General features: G+C 45.0%; 1 protein-coding gene and 1 pseudogene across 2 annotated transcripts in view; both read left to right on the top strand.

Moving 5' to 3' along the window:
• The window catches only part of FUT10 (fucosyltransferase 10), a 106,059-nt gene that overhangs the window by 33,592 nt on the left and 58,366 nt on the right, over window positions 1–14,101 (top strand). The window lies entirely within an intron of this gene.
• Window positions 854–1,287, top strand: LOC100590539 (annotated as a pseudogene).

Raw genomic sequence — 14,101 nt, 5'->3', positions numbered from 1 at the left:
TGTGAGCCACCATGCCCTGCCTTCAGACTCCTTTTTTAACTGATGAAGCCCTTTAATCAGTAAATCTAGAAGAAAAACATCCAGAGGCATTTATATGTTTGTTTGTTTTTTTTTTCCCTCCAGTAAAAGTGTCTTGAAAGCTGGCAGTCTGATTTTTCTTTTTTTTTTTAATTTGTTATTTTAACTGAGCCTCTGCTCTGTGACTGATGCTTCAGTTTTCTCTGTTTTAGCCAGGGGAGTTCGAGCTCCATTATGGGTACAGTGCTAGGGAAGCAAGAGTGAGGGGAAAGGGAAATGATGCTGGAAAGGAAGAAAAAGGATGTAATGCATTCACATGTTCATCATAGCACTGTTCATAAGAGCAAAGACATGGAATCAATCCAGGTGCCCATCAATGGCAGATTGGATAAAGAAAATCTTCATATACACCATGGAATACTACACAGCCATAAAAAATAACAAAATCTTGTCCTCTGCAGCAACATGATTGCAGCTGCAGCTGGAGGCCATTATCCTAAGCAAATTAGAATTAATGCAGGAGCAGATACCGCATGTTCTCTCTTATAAGTGGTAACTCAACATAGGGTACCCAGGGACATAAAGATGGCAACATTAGACACTGGACTACTAGAGGGGAGAAGGAGGGAGGGGGGCAAAGGTTGAAAAGCTGTTGGGTACTACTCTCAGTACCTGGGTAATGAGATCATTCATACCCTAAACTTCAGCATCATGCACATGGACATCCTGATTCTAAAATAAAAGTTGAAAAAAATTGGCCGCTATTTTAGCATTTTGTCAGAAGTGTCCGCGCCGCGAGGAGACCCTGCTGATTTCTGTGCTGGCTCTGGTCAGGATGGTGAAGCTGTTCATTGGAAACCTGCCCTGGGAGGCTACAGGGCGGGAGATTTGCTTACTCTTCTAGCAGTATGGGAAGGTGTTGGAATGTGGCATCATTAAGAATTATGGCTTTGTGCACATAGAAGACAGAACGGCAGAGGAAGATGCCATATGCAACCTGCACCATCACAAGCTTTATGGGGTAAACATCAGTGTGGAAGCCAGCACGAATAAGAGCAAAACCTCAACCAAGTTGCATGTGGGCAACATCAGTCCCACCTGTACCAATAAGGAGCTTCCAGCCAAGTTTGAGGAGTATGGTCCGGACGGTCGTTGAATGTGACATCGTGAAAGATGATGCCTTCTTACACATGGAACGGGCAGAGGATGCAGTGGAGGCCATCAGGGGCCTTGATAGCACAGTTTCACCGTGGGATGTGTGTGGGCTGAAATTCCGAGCTGCAGTTGTGCATGAGAATACACCCTTTGTGGTACCCAGTCTCCGGGACGTTCTCGGCTCGGTGCGTTCAGTCCCTCAGGAACCGTGGACCTTAATTTACCTTGCTAAATTGAGACCTTCTCTTCCTTTCCATTCCTCTCCTGCCCATTTTCCTGTTCTTCTGTCCTTCAGTACTTCTGTAGCTTCCCATTCATGTTCTGTTCTCCCAGCAGGCCTCATTGTGTGCAGAAACTGTGGTGGGGGGCTGTGCTGTCTCCTACCTTCCTCCGGCGGCTGTTGGATTTGGGAATGGCCGTGGTGAGAGTCTCACTGCCCCTGGGTCTTTTTTTGGTCCAAAGGCTAGACCTATAGAGTTCGATCACTTTTTTTCTCTCCAGTGAAATAAATGGTTTTTCAACTTAAAAAAAAAAAAGTTGAAAAAAATTATATAAAAACAAAATTAGGCCGGGTATGGTGGCTCAGGTCTGTAATTCCAGCACTTTGGGAGGCTGGGGTGGGTAGATCACCCGAGGTCAGGAGTATGAGACCAGCCTGGCCAACATGGTGAAACCCCATCTCTACTAAAAATACAATAATTGTCCGGGAGTGTTGGTGCACACCTGTAATCCCATCTACTCAGGCGGCTGAGGCAGGAGAATTGCATGAACCAGGAGGCAGAGGTTGCAGTGAGCCAAGATCATGACACTGCCCTCTAGCCTGGGTGACAGAGTAAGACTCTGTCTCAGAAAAAGAAAAAAAAATTGGCTGGGCGTGGTGGCTCACACCTGTAATCTCAGCCCTTTGGGATGCCGAGGTGGGCAGATCATGAAGTCAGGAGTTCGAGACCAGCCTGGCCAATACAGTGAAACCCCGTCTCTACTAAAAATACAAAAATTAGCCAGGTGTAGTGGTGCGTGCCTGTAGTCCCAGCTCCTCGGGAGGCTGAGGCAGAAGAGTCACCTGAACCCGGGAGGTGGAGGTTGCAGTGAGCTGAGATCACGCCACTGCCCTCCAGCCTGGGTGACAGAGCAAGACTCCATCTCAAAAAAAAAAAAAATTAAATTAAAAACTAAATAAAATTAAGCAAGATATGAATAAATTATGAGTAAAATATTAAAAGAAAAGAGCATGTAGATGGCAGTTTCACCAGGAAGCATAGTCATCAGAAGTCTCTGGAAAGGAAACATGTCTCGGATGGGGAGGAATGAATAAGAAAATATTTTTCAGTTACTCCCTGTCTCCTTCCTGTCTTTGATTGATCAAAGTTTGCCCCAGCACTCTGGGTCATGTTATTTTGTTCCTTGGACAGCCACTGGGAAAACTAGAGCCAGTGACAGCATCCGCACCACTAGCCAGTGAGCCAGTGCACCTGCATCTGTGCCCAGCCTCTCGTTATCTGGTGGCAGTGGCAGGGAAGACCCCAGGAGGCAACAAGGCCCTGTCAGGTGATGTGGAAGTCCTTGGGGGGCAAGGAGCTGCCCTGCAGTGGCTTTAGCAGGGGTGGAGGTGCACATCAGTGAGCCTCGCTCCGAGGAGGGTTGGAAACTCCTCTCTGGGGCTGTAGCTGATTCCAGGTGGTCCTCCTGGAGTCATCAGCAGCACTGAACCAAAAGCCGAGGTCAGGCGCCCTGCTAAGGGGCTCTCTTCAGTTCTACAGTGGGGCATGAGTGATCATGGGAAGGGGAAAAAAGGTAATAAAATAGCTTTTATGCTTATTTGGTTTGTTTTTAAAGAACCCACGGAGCTGCATTAAACACTAGGTCCTAAGTAGCAGGGTCATGAAAGAGGAATCAGTAGCGGCCTTCCCATTAGCTGGCCTTTCCATCATGCTCTCTGGGACTTCCTTTCTCCTCAACACTTTGGGAATATGGGAGTGGGAGGGATGCCTTGGTGGGGGATGGAAAGAAAAAGCTAGGAAGAGCAAAGACAAGAAGATGAATAAGAGAATCAGATTCAAGAGGGTCCTGTAAGTAAAATGCTTAATGTGGACCTCCTGCAGGGCAACTTTTGTTTTTTTGTTTTTGAGATGGAGTGTTGCTCTGTTGCCCAGGCTGGAGTGCAGTGGTGTGATCTTGGCTCACTGCAACCTCTGCCTCCTGGGTTCAAGTGATTCTCTTGCCTCAGCCTCCCGAGTAGCTGGGATTATAGGCATGTGCCACCACACTCAGATAATTTTTGTATTTTTAGTAGAGACAGGTTTCACCATGTTGGCCAGGCTGGTATCAATCTTCTGACCTCATGATCTGCCTGCCTTGGCCTCCCAAAGTGCTGGGATTACAGGCATGAGCCGCTGCGCCTGGCTTTTTTTTTTTTTTTTTTTTTTTTAAGAGAGTGTCTTGCTCTGTTGCCCAGGCTAGAGTACAGTGACACGATCTCAGCTCACTGCAGCCTACACCTCCTAGGCCCAAGTGATCCTCCCACTTCAGCCTCCCGAGTACCTGGGACTACAGGTACGTACCACGATGCCTAGTTAATTTTTCAAATTTAGTTTTTTTTTTTTTTTTTTTTTCCCGAGACTGAATCTTACTCTGTCACCTAGGCTGGAGTGCAGTGGTGCTATCTTGGCTCACTGCAATCTTTGCCTCCTGGGTTCAAGTGATTCTCCTGCCTCAGCCTCCCGAGTAGCTGGGATTACAGGTACCTGCTACCACGCCCGGCTAGTTTTTCAATTTTTTTTTTTTTTTGAGACGAAGTCTCACTCTATCACCCGGTGCAGTGGCACAATCTCCACTCACTGCAAACTCTTCGGTTCACGCCATTCTCCTGCCTCAGCCTCCTGAGTAGCTGGAACTACAGGCACCTGCCACTGCGCCCGGCTAATTTTTTGTATTTTTAGTAGAGACGGGATTTCACCATGTTAGCCAGGATGATCTTGAACTCCTGACCACAGGTGATCCACCTGCTTCATCCTGCCAAAGTGCTGGGATTACAGGCGTGAGCCACTGTGCCCAGCCTCACATTTAGTTTTTGTAGAGATAAGTCTTCCTATGTTGCCCAGACTCTGGAGGGCTATTTTTGAAAAGAATGATTAATGAATAATTTTTTTTTCTTTTGAGACTGAATCTCACTCCGTTGCCCAAGGTGAGGTGCAGTGTTGTGATCTCGGCTCACTGCAACCTCTGCCTCCTGGGTTCAAGTGGTTCTCCTGCCTCAGCCTCCAGAGTAGCTGGGATTACAGATGTGTGTCACTGTGCCTGGTTAATTTTTGTATTTTTGGTAGAGATGGAGTTTTGCCATGTTGGTCAGGCTGGTCTTGAACTCCTGACCTCAGGTATTCTACTCGCCTCGGCCTCCCAAAGTGCTGGTATTACAGGTGTGAGTCACTGTGTCTGGCCTTAATGAATGATTTTAAGTACTTCTATATGCTACAAGGAAGTTTATCAAAATTTAAAGGAGCAGTGCAACTTTCCTTTGAAGAGCTTGCTTAGACCTTGGTTATCTTGTTTATCATCCTGAAAATTCTTTTATAATAAAAAATGCATGTGGAATTAGTTAAAATATTTTAATATATCTTTTTGATAGCTAAATATTTCTATTTGGTTGCACATTTTAATGAATTCTAGGACTATAATGTTTAGGATATTCAGACCTTTATATAAGCAGCATATTTGGGATTTCTGTATAGCAGGCACTCTGATGTGGAAAGAGCATTGATTTGGAAGTCAGAATATCTGGGTTTGAGATCCAGCTCTAATACTAGTCATGTAACTGTGAACAATTCACATAACCAATCTAGCATTCCCAAATCTAAATGTACATGTGAATCACCTGGAAAAATTAAAAGAGACAGCATTTTGTTTCCTACCCATACCAATAGGAATGAGGCCTGGGAACTTGTGTTGTTTTTTATTTTTAATTTTTATTTTACTTTTTTTTTTTTTTTTTTTTTGAGACAGAGTCTTGCTCTTGTTGCCCAGGTTGGAGTGCAGTGGTGCGATCTTGGCTCACTGGAACCTCCACCTCCCAGGTTCAAGCAGTTCTTCTGCCTCAGCCTCCCGAGTAGCTGGGATTACAGGTGCCCACCACACCTGGCTAATTTTTGTGTCTTTAGTAGAGACAGGGTTTCACCATGTTGACCAGGCTGGTCTCGAACTCCAGACCTCATGTGAACCGCCCACCTCGGCGGTTCTAGAAACCTAGATATTCTGTAATCCCAAGGTGCTGGGATTACAGGCGTGAGCTACCGAGCCTGGCTGTATTTTACTTTTTAAATAGAGACAGGGTCTCACTATGTTGCCCAGGCTGGTCTCAAACTCCTGGGCTCAGGAAATCTGCCCACTGCAGCTTCCAAAGTGCTAGGATTATAGGCGTGAGTCACTGTGCCAGGTCCCAAAATCTGTGCTCTTTTTGACGCTTCCCAGGAGATAATGGTGTGGTCCCTTGGAGGGAATGTGTTGGGGACAGCTCCTAGAAGATCTCTTATGTGGTTTCCAATGCTAATATTTATGACTAAATATAAAATCTCTAAGCTTCATCATGGGAATTTGTAGATGTATCTTTGGTTTTATCTCTTGTTATTGCTCATATATGCCTGTTATTTATTTGGTGTTAGCCTTGATTCGTAAAAAAAATATCCAATTACAGCATTATGCCTTTGGGAATATATAATCCTCTTTAATACATCAGCCCTGTAACAAAGTTTCCAAGAATGTTTTGTGTTGAAATTGGAAAACTGTTTGTAATCAAGAATGTGAATTTTGATGATTCCTTCAAAGGAATTATGCAATTAGGGTATTCCTTTTTTTTTTTTTTTTTTTTTTTTTGAGACAGGGTCTTGCTCTGTTGCCCAGGCTGGAGTGCAGAGTCTCAGTCTCAGCTCACTGCAACCTCCGCCTCCCAGGTTCAAGCGATTCTTGTGCCTCAGCCTCCCAAGTAGCTGGGACTACAGGCACGTGCCACTGTGCCTGGCTAATTTTTGTATTTTTTGGTAGATACTGGGTCTCACCATATTGGCCAGGCTGCTCTTGAACTCCTGGCTTCAAGTGATTCACCTGCCTTGGCTCCCCAAAGTGCTGGGATTACAGGTGTGAGCCACTGTGCCTGGCCAACTAGGGTATACTTTTAGCCACATGGGCATGATTAGTCTTTGAGGAGCACTTAATTATTGGACTAATATGGCATCTGGTGATATCTGAAAGTGTCAAAACGAGTGATCTCTGCTTAGAATAAGATACTTAGCTGATGCTGAGCAAAAGCATGGATGCAGGAGGGATGACTTTGAAATCCTTCTCTACTATCTCTACCCAGGCCCACACAGACCCACAATGCACACTTTCCAAGGGTAAGTGTGCATGTTGCCATAAAACCGTAAAACTCTTGAGGCTGAGGGGGCTCTGGGGTCATCTGAGTTAGTGTCTGCCACAGTATACAGGTGTTCCTAGTTTTCTTTAAAATGATGTCTTTGGCCAGGTGCGGTGGCTCACACCTGTAATCCCAACACTTTGGGAGGCCGAGGCAGGCAGATCACTTGAGGTTGGGAGTTCGAGACCAGCCTGACCAACATGGAGAAACTCCATCTCTGCTAAAAATACAAAATTAGCTGAGCATGGTGGCGCATGCTTGTAATCCCAGCTACTCAGGAGGCTAAGGCAGGCTAAAGCAGGAGAATTGCTTGAACCCAGGAGGTGGAGGTTGCGGTGAGCCGAGATCCCACCATTGCACTCCAGTCTGGGCAATAAGAACACAACTCTGTCTCAAAATACAAAAATAAATAAATAAAACGATGTCTTTAAATTTCCTCTGTGAGCAATAACTGTAAAACTCCTGGTTTTTCTCAAGTCTTTGACACATGATTGGCTTGGGTGGTCCATATTCCTTTTTTCTCAAGGTAACTAAACACTAGTTTTTATTTTCATACATGATGTTCAGCAGTTTGCAATCTTCCTAGTCAAATTGTCCCATAGTTTGAAGCAAAGGCAAACGATCACACTGTACATTCCCAGGTTTCCTACTTTCAGCCTCTAAATTTGGTTTTCCTAGCACTGCCTGGTTAAGTCACCAAAAGATTGAGAGGAGTTGAAGGTATAAAGATGAAAGGACCATTTTTGATTTTCGGGGCAACCAAGTTACTTTGGCTTTTGCTCATCCTGTGACGTTGATCTCCCTGGCCAGTGCTCTGTCTTTCAAGGGTAATAATGACATTTGGCACCAGGACATCATAATGCTTCATACAAGTCGGAGATTTTCTCAGTCACCGCCTGGGTGTGAAATGGGGGTTGGTGATGACGTTGGTGGAGTAGAGGGTGGTGAGTTTTGGCACATGGGAAAGTTTGCTAGGCTTACATATAAACTGGAGTCTTTCTTTTCTTTTTTTATTTTGACATGGAGTCTGACTCTGTCATTCAGGCTAGGGATGACATTCACCATGTTGGCCAGGCTGGCCTCAAATTCCTGTCCTTAAGTGATCCACCCATCTCGGCTTCCCAAAGTGCTGGGATTACAGGTGTGAGTCACCATGCCCAGCCCATTTTTTTTTCATTTTAGTTAAGGTCAAGTGTTTCTCCTCATTGTTGGTTGCATGCACTCGTACCTCCTGTACCTTTTCTTGCTCAGCTTTTTGTCACTGTCTCTTCCTCCCCTTCCTCCATCTGCCCTCCCCCTCAATTGCTTCATGCATTTCTGCCATGAATTATAGAAAGTACATATCTTCTTTGTAATACCCCACATGCTCTATTTTATACTGTATTATTCCTTGGAAGAAAGAAGCCAAAATTGATTTACATTAGTCAAACAATGATTACATACTCAGTTTGACAGAAACAACTTCTGTCTTTATGCACAACGGCACATCTAATTTTATACATTTCTATACTTTGCAGAGATAATAGCGACTTTTTTGGCCGGGAGAGGGGTGATGTGAGGCACGTCATAACTAAACTCTCTACCCTGGATTGCTTGAGAAACTGGAGTAATGGAAAGAGCTTGGGTCCGAGAGTACGGCAGTAAATATTGGGCCAAATTCATCTCCACCACATGTTAGATCTCTGACGTTGGCATCATTACTTAATATCTTTAAGCTTCTTTTCTTATTTGTAAAATGAAAACAGAAAACCATTTTCTTTAGGGTTTTTGTAAGGTTTTAGTATAATTCATGTAAAGTACACAACATATTGCCTGGGGGAGGGTGGATGCCCAGTAAGTTGTATCCTGTGACTTAGCATCATGCATTTGTTCAGATGAGCTGCTGTACAAAGTTAAAGAGCAGTGGCAATAGGATTATAATATTGTCTTAGCCTATTTTGTGCTACTGCAACAGAATACTGGAGACTGAGTAATTAATATGCAACAGAAATTTATTGGCTCATGGTTCTGGGGGCTGGGAAGTCTAAGATGGAGGGGTCATCACTTGGTGAGGTCCTTCTTGCTATGTCATCCCATGGTGGAAGAGCCAAAAAGAGTGAGAGAGCAAGAGGCTGGACTCATAGCCTCAAACCCTTTTATCATCGGCATTAATCCATTCAGAGGGTGGAGCCCTCATGATCTAACCACCTCCCATTAGGCCACACCCCCCAACCCTGTTGTGTTGGGGATTAAGTTTCCAACACATGCTTTTTGGGAGACACATTCAAACCATAGCAAATGTATTTAAAAGCTGTACTAATCAAGATGGTTTTTTTTGGGAAAGTTCTTCTTTTGAATAGGTTACCATCTCTCTTGTTAGTCTAAAGCATCCATCTGTTTTGGGCAGAATAGGACTATTGCAGGAGAAAAGTTTGACCTTCATACTCAATTTTGACATTGACAATAGGGTCTTTCCTATAAAATAATAAGAGCCTTCTAAAGTCAGACATTCCCTTGAAGGGATTTAAAAAATGTCTTTAGCTCCTCCTTTAACACAATAAGAATGAAGATTAGAATACTCAGTGCTTAGATTTCTCCTGTTGAGAACATGCTGCTTCCAGTGGTGACAGCTTGGTCAGGAGCCTTGACACTCCATGGTTGAAGGAAGGGGAGACAGCCTTATGTCTTTTAGTCTTAGGTGTTGGGAAAAGAACCAGGAGAGGAAAGGAGATGAGGAAGTTAGAGGTCATTTTTTTTTTTTTTTTTCTTTTTGAGACTGAGTCTCGCTCTGTCACCAGGCTGGAGTGCAGTGGTATGATCTTGGCTCACTGCAACCTCCGCCTCCCGGGTTCAAGCGATTCTTCTGCCTCAGCCTCCCAAGTAGCAGGATTACAGGCATGCGCCACCACGCCTGGCTAATTTTTGTATTTTTCGTAGAGATGGGGTTTCACCATGTTGGCCAGGATGGTCTTGATCTCCTGACCTTGTGATCTGCCCGCCTTGGCCTCCCAAAGTGCTGGGATTACAGGCGTGAGCCACAGCGCCAGGCTGAGGTCAGTTTTTATATTCGCTCTTGCCAACCCCAAATCTTGCTTCGTGGATAGCTTTTGAAGACGGGACTTTAGAAATATCATGATAAGTTGAGGAAACCACAAAGACAACAGGTTTTGAGATAAATTAGTAATTTGGGTAGATTGGCTGGCCAGGCAGCGGGCTTGTGGTCTGCTTTCCAAGCTTTTGGTGTTTTAAAATTTTTTTCTTTGTAATTACTGGTTATAGCAAGATAATTTTTTTTTGTTTTTTGTTTTTTTTTGAGATGGAGTTTTGCTCTTGTTGCCCAGGCTGGAGTGCAATGGCGTGATCTTGGCTCACCGCAACCTCTGCCTCCTGGGTTCAAGTGATTCTCCTGCCTCAGCCTCCTGAGTAGCTGGGATTACAGGCATGTACCACTATGCCCAGCTAATTTTTTGTATTTTTAGTAGAGACAGGGGCTTCTCCATGTTGGCCAGGCTGGTCTCGAACTTCCGACCTCAGGTGATCCACCCGCCTCAGCCTCCCAAAATGCTGGGATTACAGGTGTGAGCCACTGTGCCTGGCCCTTTTTTGTTTTTGTTTTTGTTTTTAAGAGACAAGTTCTCCTATGTTGTCCAGGCTGTTGTTGATCCTCCTATCTCTGCCTTTCAAGTAGCTGGGATGGTAGATGCATGCCACCATGCCTGGCTGCTCACCAAGCCCCTTTGTTTCCATATTAGATGTTCTGCTTAAAGTGAAGTTGTAAAGTGAGCACCTGGGCCAAAGCCTGGGCAGAGTGTGTGGCAGCGATTCCTCTGCAGGGGGCTGCACGCTGGTTTGCCTAGGGCAGCCCGGCTTTCACCTGCTGTCCTAGGCTTCTCTGCAGTTGGTACCCTCTGTCACTGGTACTCTCTGAAATAACCATATAATATATGGTACAACTGGCACACATAAATTATGTGGTTATTCCAGAGAGGGTACCCTTGTGAGCCCTGAGTGGGGCTGAGTCCTCAGTGAAACATTCCCCAGGCCCTGGGAGGGTCCCTCGGGGCCAGATCACAAGGACGCCAGGTGCCAACTTCAGCATTCTGAGGTCAGAGAAATCAGAGGACAGAAATTACATGGCTTCCAGGCCCTCCTTTCCCCTGGCAAATGTAGTCATAGAGGAGAGCTGGGGAGGGAGGTAGGACCTGGGAAATCTGAAAGGCAGCCATTTTTACTTAGAGTGAATGTTACCTGAGAACACAGTTTTAAGGTTTTGCCTCAGATCGGATTGAATCTGTTGTTTTATCTTTGTATGCCCAGTGGATGGGGACTCATGAGAAAAACTGGATTAGTTACAGAGAAGATATACTTCACTTCCTCTGCAACACTGAGCGCTAGGTGAGCAAATTTTGTAGGCTTGTCAATTAACAATTACTTTTTCCTATAGCTTCTTTGTGTCTTCACTGTGCTTTCATTCCTAAAGTCTCTCCAGCTATTTAGACAAGATCACTGTGAGCCTCATAGCTTATGGTCAACACTTTTCTAAAAATATTTAGCACCAAAATGAAGCTGAGACAGTCCTCATTTTTCACTACTTCACATTTTCCTACTCATTCAATACTGACCACAGAGATAGGTAATACTTCATATATGGGCAGAGTCCACTTTATATCTATAATCCCTTTAAGAAGTGATTTTCAGGCCGGGCATGGTGGCTCACACCTGTAATCCCAGTACTTTGGGAGGCTGGAGGCAGGTGGATCACATGAGGCCAGGAGTTCAAAACAAGCCTGGCCAACATGGCAAAACCCCATCTCTACTGAAAATACAAAAAATTAGCTGGGCATGGTGGCAGGCGCCTATAATCCCAGTTACTCAGGAGGCTGAGGCAGGAGAATTGCTTGAACCCGGGAGGCGGTGGCTGCAGTGAGCCAAGATCGTGTCACTGCACTCCAGCCTGGGCAACAAGAGTGAATTCACTAATCTTTTTTTTTTTTTTTTTTTTTGAGATGGAGTTTTGCTCTTGTTTCGGCTCCCTGCAACCTTTGCCTCCTGTGTTCAGGTGATTCTCGTGCCTCAGCCTCCTGAGTAGCTGAGACCACAGGCATGCACCACCAGGCCTGGCTAATTTTTGTATTTTTTTGGTAGAGATAGGGGTTTCACCATGTTGGCCAGGCTGGTGTTGAACTCCTGACCTCAAGTGATCTGCCTGCCTCAGCCTCCGAAAGTGCAGGATTACAGGTGTGAGGCACCATGCCTGGCCCATTGAGCCCCTTTTGCGGCTCCTTCCTCCACCCTCCCCCTTCCTCTGGCTACAGCAATTTTCTTCAGGTCCCTTCTAACATCCCAACATGCTCCTCCTAACCTAGACCCTAGACCTTATACTGCAAACTGTTTCCCCCTCTGGGCTTTTTCCTTCTCCCCCTTTTTTCTGTTTATTCCACTCATCCTTCAATTTCAGCCTTAACTACCACCTCCAAGAAGACTTCTTTGACCTGACAAGGTCAGATTCTGTATTATAGGCTCTCATAGCATTTATTTTAAAAATTTTTAAATTTTTTTTTTTAAGAGAAAGGATTTTGTTCTGTTGCCCAGGCTGGAGTGCAGTGGTGTGATTGTAGCTCACTGCAGTCTCGAACTCCTGGGCTCAGGCAATCCTCCTGCCTCAGCTTCCCAATTAGCTAGGACTAGAGGCGTGTACCACCATGCCCTAATTAAAAAATTTTTTTTGTAGTCATTGTGTCTCACTATGTTGCCCAGGCTGGTCTTGAACTTTTGACCTCCAACCATCCTTCCTTCTGGGCCTCTCAAAGTGCTGGGATTACAGGCGTGAGCCAGCACCTGGCCTCTCAGCATTTCATCACACTTTTGAGTTCTGGTATTATACTTTCTAATATGATTATTTAATGCCTGCCTTTTTCATTGTACTGTTAAGTTCCATGAGAACAAGGCATTTTCTCCCTTTGCTCACTGTTGAATCTCTAATACCTAGCACAGTGCCTGGCCCTGAGCTCAGTAAGTGCTGTGCGTTCCTGAAACCTGAAATGAGATTTTTGTGGCAAGAGCAGTGGCCTGTTCCATTTGGCGACAAGAGGGGGCAGCAGAGAGCTACCAGAGTAGAGGCCTCTAGTTTATCTTTCAGGTTAGCAAATCCAGTTTGTCAAGCTGTTTAATCAGGAGTGGAGAAGAGGGTGGAATGTCGAAGGGGGATCCAAGAAGCAAAAGAACAGGGATTATCCAGAAGAAAAATTGAGTGTAAGGGAGGAACTCTGAGCTGGAGTTAGCTGGAAAGGGATCTCAGCTGTGAGTGGTACACAGTCTGTGGCCGGGCATCCTGCTTCTCTCTAGGCCTTTCGAAGGTTGGAAAGCATCCTGCCCCAGTATACCTGAAAGCCCTAATGATGGGCTTTCAGACAGACGTGGTACAGGAAGAGGAGAGAACAATTACTTCTTGCTGATAGCAGCTTCATTTTGGAAGCTTCTGCATGGCAGGTGGGTAGTGCTCGTATCCATTGCACAGGACATAGGACCATGAGATTGGGCTGCAGGACACAGGGAAGAAGTAGGGAGGGATGGAAACTAACATTTCCTAAGTAGCTTCTGTGTTACAGGCACAAAGGAGTCCAATATGGCTAGTATTTTCCTTATTTGAAAGATGAGGGTCATGGGTCAGGGAGTTACAGTAATTCGCCCAAATCATATTGTGGCTAAACTCAGTTTTTATCCCTAATTCCCATGGCTTAAAAACCCATGTTCTTTCTCATATACTCTGGTGACTTATTAAAGATTTTAGTAATGGCTTTTTTTTTTTTGAAATGGAGTCTTTGTTGCCCAGGCTGGAGTGCAGTGGTGCGATCTTGGCTCACTGCAACCTCCACCTCCTGGGTTCAAGCAAGTCTCCTGCCTCAGTCTCCTGAGTAGCTGGGATTACAGGCATGTACCACCATGCCCAGCTAATTTTTGTATTTTTAGTAGAGATAGGGTTTCACCATGTTGGCCAGGCTGGTCTCGAACTCCTAACCTCAAATGACTCACCTGCTTCGGCTTCCAGTAGTGCTAGGATTACAGGCATGAGCCACCGCCCCTGGCCAGTAATGGCTCTTTTTTTTTTTTTTTTACTTGGTGTGCCTAAAGAGAAATAGACCCTTCTCAGTTATGTGCCATATTGGTAGATTCAAAATCTATACTAGAAACTGTTATCCCTATTTTTAGATTTGTTGGCTTGTGAGAAATGTATTAACATAAATATAAAATGCTGCATTTTAGGCTAACAGCATATAATCTCTGATTGTCAACAATGACTCAGAATTTGAAATGTCCAAGTTCTATATGGCATGCCTGTGAGGGTCAAAAACTGCAAGAATTGGACCAGGGATGGTGGCTCACACCTGTAATCCCAGCACTTTGGGAGATGGAGGCAGGAGGGTCACTTAAGCCCAGGAGTTCAAGACTAGCCTGGGCAACATAGTGAGACCCTATTTCTGCAACAAATTTGAAATATTAGCTGGGCATAGTGGCACGAACCTGTAGTCCTATCTACTCAGGAGG

Source organism: Nomascus leucogenys, chromosome 8, assembly GCF_006542625.1.
Source record: "Nomascus leucogenys isolate Asia chromosome 8, Asia_NLE_v1, whole genome shotgun sequence".
Taxonomy (NCBI): Eukaryota; Metazoa; Chordata; class Mammalia; order Primates; family Hylobatidae; genus Nomascus; species Nomascus leucogenys.
This window is presented reverse-complemented; position numbering and strand designations above follow the sequence as displayed.